This window comes from Osmerus mordax, chromosome 16, assembly GCF_038355195.1.
Source record: "Osmerus mordax isolate fOsmMor3 chromosome 16, fOsmMor3.pri, whole genome shotgun sequence".
Classification (NCBI taxonomy): domain Eukaryota; kingdom Metazoa; phylum Chordata; class Actinopteri; order Osmeriformes; family Osmeridae; genus Osmerus; species Osmerus mordax.
In genome coordinates this window covers 14385079-14391184 of record NC_090065.1, presented here as the reverse complement: position 1 = coordinate 14391184, position 6106 = coordinate 14385079, and the positions used below count along the sequence as shown (strand labels likewise).

The 6106-nt window shown below is 46.1% G+C and overlaps 1 long non-coding RNA gene across 1 annotated transcript; it reads right to left on the bottom strand.

Annotated features, from left to right (window-relative positions):
- Nucleotides 1-1749: 1749 nt before the first annotated feature.
- Nucleotides 1750-5782, bottom strand: LOC136959568 (uncharacterized). Its single transcript, XR_010878750.1, has 3 exons — nucleotides 5721-5782; nucleotides 2844-2961; nucleotides 1750-2028 (listed from the first exon to the last, which is right to left on the bottom strand). It is a non-coding gene; the product is annotated as an uncharacterized lncRNA (long non-coding RNA).
- Nucleotides 5783-6106: the final 324 nt, after the last annotated feature.

Sequence of the window (6106 nt, the reverse complement as noted above, 5' to 3'; positions counted from 1 at the left end):
TAAAATCATTCTTGCTTTTTCAACTAGACTTCCTTCCATCGGATGAAACTGCCCTGAACTTTGAAATCAAAGCGGCCAGTCTGCTAGGGTTGAGCAGAGCTATTAAACAGCAGTAGCAACAGGGGGTCTTATTCCACCTTGGCAGGCGGAATTTCTGACTTTGAATCCGACCTATTGAAATGATTTCGGGGGGGATGTGGTAACCAAGATAGCGAGCTTTCGGAGAGAGGAAACCGTGCTCTCAATGACCTTACTGTTACCCCTAACTACGGTGCATAAGTCTCCTCTTCCTGATACTGGTCTGGGGCTGAAACTTCCAATTGAGCCCCGTCCCAGGAACTAGCCTTCCTCTCATTTCCTGTCTGCGCTACAGCCGTCGCCTGTTTAAATTACGCCCCAGCGCCTCCCCAGTCTCCCCCCGCGCTGCACTCCATGCCGCTGAGCTTCATCCGCTCCAACTGGCTCCGAACACACATTTCCCTGGACGGCACCGTGGACCATGGCAAGGCAGATTGCTGACTGATGCCTCGCAAGCTGCACCGCTCAGCCGATAAAGAATTAATCCAGTGTTGCCGGTCTTGAAACAGAAAGAGTAGATAAAGTCTAATGGAGATTGTGTGCCTCACAGAAAAAGCGCAAGCCAGAAATGTGTAACTTAATATTTCAGGCATGAAAAGGTTCATGAATTGTATGTATTTCATGTTTTTTCGTTTTTTTGTTTTTTTTTGGCCATAAAAGAAATGTGGGAAAGAGTGAGTTTTCAGACGGAAATAGACAACCCTTGCTTTTTCCTCCATCCCAGCTCAACTTACATCCTGCAGAAACCAAAGGAGCTCTTGTTCCACAGGGGTAAACACGGCTGTGGCCCAACATGCAAATGGAGTCTATGTTAATTCATGTATGACTAGCAGAAATGCTCCCCTCAGCCAAAGGCTGTCCAGTCGGCCTCCCTAGAGGTCAGCATTAAAATGTCATTACTGGAAGCTTTTAGTGCAGACACTGTCATCATCTCTCTGACCAGACAGGCAGTAGGGGCCGCAGAACAGAAAGCAGGTGAAGGTCTTTTTCTTCGTTCCTCCGACACCCCGCGCTAATCAACAAGGTGCTACAATGAAAGGTAAAACCGACCAATTTTCAGAAGTGTGGCGAGAGGCTGGTGAAAAGCTGATGCTCTTTTCTCCCCTGTAATGTGGTGCCGTTTTCGCCCCGAGCACAGATGTTATCACAAAATAGTAGCACACATGCTCGGGCCTCTATGAGATGGACATTGTTACTTTAACGAGAAATGATGTGGCTTTTAATGAAAGTAGGAGAGTTCCTTAAATCCAGACTACGGACTTAATTCCCCGGAAGGCAGTTAAAAATGAATTTATTGTGGTCGTTTATATTTCAATGCATGTTCCAGAGAAATAGGGGAATTATAAACCAGGGCCTACTTTTCTCCTCTCTGAGTATGCATAAATGTTGAACAAAATGCAGTCAGTGTTTTACATCTCCCTCAGTACTCTATGAATGCACTCTGAAGACACTTTGGGAAGTGGAGGGTATTTACTCCAACTAGGCCTTTTTCTTACATTTCTGGCCTTGATATTAACTCTTCACAATACCCTCACTGACTCAAAACTGTTACAGTAATACACACACAATTAAAAATACTGTAGATGCTACGAATGTGGAGAAAATACACAGTCAATCTACAGAAGGCAGATTAAAAACATATTATTATCACAACTGTGAAAGTCCCTTTTTATTATCGAAAAAAAAAAAGGCTTCAGTGTGTGTGGATATGTGCATGTTTGTTTGGGGAACAGAATCTTGTCTTTTCCTCGCAGCATGTCTGTCTGTGTGTATCTTTCTGAGGGACTTTCTCTGTGAGTGTGTGTGTGTTGGCTGCCAGAAGCGTCTCCTGGGTGTGTGTGAACACTGAGCGGAGGCAGTGGGCGACTGGCGAGGTCTCCAGTGTGTGCCGTCCACCCCCGGAGTCTTGCTGGGAACGCTCCGGAGCGTCTCTCTGCTGAGGGGACAGTGCTGAGCGCGGGGAGAGCCAGACGGTTAGTCAGACAGGAGATGCACTACCTCCAGCTCCAGGCATCACACTCCCTACCCAACCACCCCCCCACCACCACTTCTGAGATGGTTTAGCAAACAAATTCAAATGGCAAATAAAAATACTTTCTTTTTTTTAAGTAAATGCTGTATTCTGTCACGCTCAGTTGAGTACAGGAGGTAAATTGAAGTAAAGCTATGCCCTAGACTTTCTGTGATATTATTTCAAATCAAATGACGGGAGACTTCTCGATTACGAAATGTTTTTACATTTCGTAATCGAATCAAAGTCACTTTATAATGAAATAGAAGAGGCTTTATTGTTCTTTTAGAAAATAGAACAACTCTTAGATTACAAAACCTAACAATCCATGTTTGCAATGTAGTGTTCTACTTCAAACAGAACTGACATCTATGAGATGACCCCGGAACAGCTTATCTGTCCACCGAGACAACGGGGAATCAAATGTGTGGTGTGCCGACCCCTCGACGATCACAGCTGAGGTTCATAACTGATGTTCAGGTGCTGTCTGCAGGACTCCTGAGCTCACAGCCCACCCAACCACCACAAACACTCCTCTCTTCACCAGAACCTCCCTGGGAGGATAACAGGACCTTCTGTTGTTTCAGTCTCAGAAGAAGAACAAGAAGTAATTAAAAAAAAAGCTTCAAGCTGTCATGGCGCTGGAGGGATCTTAAACGACCCTACCCAGACCCTGAGGAGCAAAGGACAGAACTGTGGAGTGGGCTTTCTGTTTGAGAACGGAGAGAACCTTGTGTTGACTTTGGAGTCTCACTTGTTTCTCTTCATCACAGGACCGAGGGGTGGACTGACTTTTACGGGGAATGCGACTGACGTTGTGATTCCGACAGGCCTCTCCTCTCCCCACTTTGAAGTCAACCTCCGCAATGTTCCTAAAAAAGATGATGACACATCAGGTCGGTATGTGCAACATGTACTGTGTTCCTGCAGCCCCCCCCACCCCCCCCCCCACCCCCCCCCCCCACCCCACGCTTTGGATGTCCCCACAAGGACAGCCGGAAAGTGGGAATCAGACAAGATTGTAAATAGACATCCAATCTTCATTTTAATTTTCTTACTGTACTCGTGTCAGGAGAAAGAAGGATATTTTGATGTCACAATTCGTTGGACGTCAAGAGTTAAAGAGGGAAGGGGAGTTAGATTATGCTCCAGGGAATCTGTTCATATACTGTGATGATACTGAAATATGTCACAGTAATACAACAGATACAAGTACAAATGTTCACACACACATACACACACACGCAGACACGCACACACGCATGCACACACACACGCACACACACACACACACACTCACAAGCACGCACGCACACACACCCGCTCACACACCCACACACACTCGCACGCACACACACACACACACACACACTCTCTCGTCTGCCTCCCCCTCAGACTTCAGTCCATGAGCAGCTCTCTGAACTTTTGTCATTTCAGAAACAGAACAGTTTGGCTCACAGTCTGAACCTGGAGTCAAGCCTAACCAAGCACATGGGGAATTCCCAGCATGCATTGTGAGAGTGTTTTAGCACCAACATGGCTATGTGGGCCTTTCACCAAAACAGGAAACAAGCATGAATTTCGCCTTTGGAACTGGATGTTACTTGCAAGCCAAACACAAAAGTCAGTTCCTCATGATAGAAATGATACTATGTGGTGTGTGGTTGGTGTAGCTCTTCTATAGTTACTAATGTGAAGGCAAGGCTAATTCACATTTGACATGACTTATTTTGGTGTCAAAATCCTGAAACCAACGGACCTCTATGTTTGGTTTTCTCTCTCTTTACTTTCCATCTCTTTCTTGTGCGTGTGAAAAATCCATTTGGAAGCAATTTGGCTTTGTTAATATGAGTATTATTTTAATTGTGATAATTATGGGTTAAACTGTTCGACCACTCGCAAGGTGCTCGCAGGTTTTGGACCAAAAAAAGACAACCAGTTCAAGCCGGTCTCCTCCCAGGGGGGTTTTCTTTTCCTTTGACTTATTTTACTTCCCTCTATTTCTAGTAATACTGTATATACGTAATACTGTACATACTTTATAAACTTACATTCGACCAGCAAAAGGAGACACTATAAAGCTATGAAAAAAATGACAATAACATACTTATTCCACCAGTGCACGATTGTTTATCATATTACCACATATAGGGTTGTACTGCAACTCTCATGGCTCTGTGTGGATTCTTAACTATAGCATGAAGCATGACAAATCCTTGAGGGAGAGAAAAAAAATTGAAACAAACTTTGGTGGGGTTTGCTGGCTAACCTCCTTGCGGTTTCCCCTCCTAGTGACCCCCCGACTCACAATAGAGTCGTAGTTGGACAGCTTAGAGTCTGGTGGAAGTTAACCTTCGGCAGACCTTGGAGGTGGGTGGTACCATCCATGTTACCTGTCTGCTGCCTTGTTAAAACCAGATAGGAAACAAAATGCCCAAATGAAATCATGGAAAACAAGAACTTCAGTTTGATTGTATTGCCTGCGTAAAAAACCTTGTTAAACGGGGGCTTTCTGTCTCATTGTTTTTGTACTCTGAGAGCTCACTACCAGAAGGCCGCTTGAAAGAGGCCACTGAGGCAAATTCTTTATCTGTTGGAGCTAACCCTGGAGGCTCGTAAAGCCTTTTAAACTGGGACTTTCAAGAGAACTCTTTATGTAAACTGTATTAGGGTTTTTGTGAGAAAGTGAAAGCGGTAATTGTCCGCATTCCAACAGTTTCAATACATAAACTGTGGGACCGTCAGCCATGAACAAGGCAGCTGTTAACAATTTGTGTAGCAGATAATAATCAGGCTCCATGCAAAGCAGCGTTTCTCTGACAGGCATTAGGCTGTGGCCCATGCAAGAAGGGATTTGAGACGTTTAAAGGAATGGTTGGTTTAGTTTAAATAACCTTGGGAGAGAGGGGAAAACTAGACCTCCGCCGGCTGTAGGACCCATCTCACTCTGGCTCTCCAGATCAAGTCTGGACATGGCGAAGGAGTCACAGGAACACATACTGTACACAAAGCACACACGGCATCCAAACATGGCTTCAGATGTAACACATTCCTACTTTTTGTAACATGATCGAGAGCAATTTTTGGGAGGGGGAAAACGTACAGTATGTTCATAGCGTATTTCCATAGCATTTATGAAGATCAGGATTAGGGTTAGGCTTGGCGTGAACGTTTTTAGGTGTTCGTAAGAAGATTCACGGGGAGATTCGGATCCCTTTTACAAGTCCCTTTCGATCAGACGAAACGATTCGAATCCCAACGTGTTTCTAAAAGGGTTCACTTGCGGAAAGAGAGCCCTTCGCCAGCTACTGAAGAAGACGCACATGTCACAGAGCCGAGTGTGAACAGCGCAATAACACACGCGCATCCGATGACAGCTTCTGAAGAGCAGCTATGGCAACCCTCCGCACGTCTCCAGCAGCCAGACATCAGGGGCAGCTGGAGGGTCCTCCTCCGTGATTTATCACACGTCCCCGCCCCCACCCCCCCCCCCCCCCCCCGTCTCCCATCCAACGCCTCGGCAACAGCCTCGCTGTCAAAGCAACAGCTGGGCACGGGATGTTTGATTGGCTGACAGGGTCGGTACCCGTTGACGGTTGTCTATGTCTTTTCATTGGTATTCTATTCTTACATGGGTGATCTGGTTTCGTCGGAGTGGCTATGGCTGCCTCTCGCAGCTATTGGGTCACTCTCTCGAGTTTCCAGGGAGCCAGGACTTCTTCTGAGAAGAAGCGCTGGGAGTCACCTCGGAGGGACACAGGGCCAGGGGTATGTAGGTGTTTACGTCCACGAGGTGATGTGTCTGATTCAGGGGATTGAGCCTGTCACAAAGAGGACATTCATCAGATTTCCACGGCCTCCATGGGCTCACACAGCACTTTGAATTATAAGCACGCTGGGAAACATTCAACCGGAATGGGAACAGGTCCAACCTGGGACAGTTTTCTGTTACCCCCTGTGATGGTTTGGGCATGGTCCAGGTACTTCTGACTTCATACACACACAACCGGTACGTTC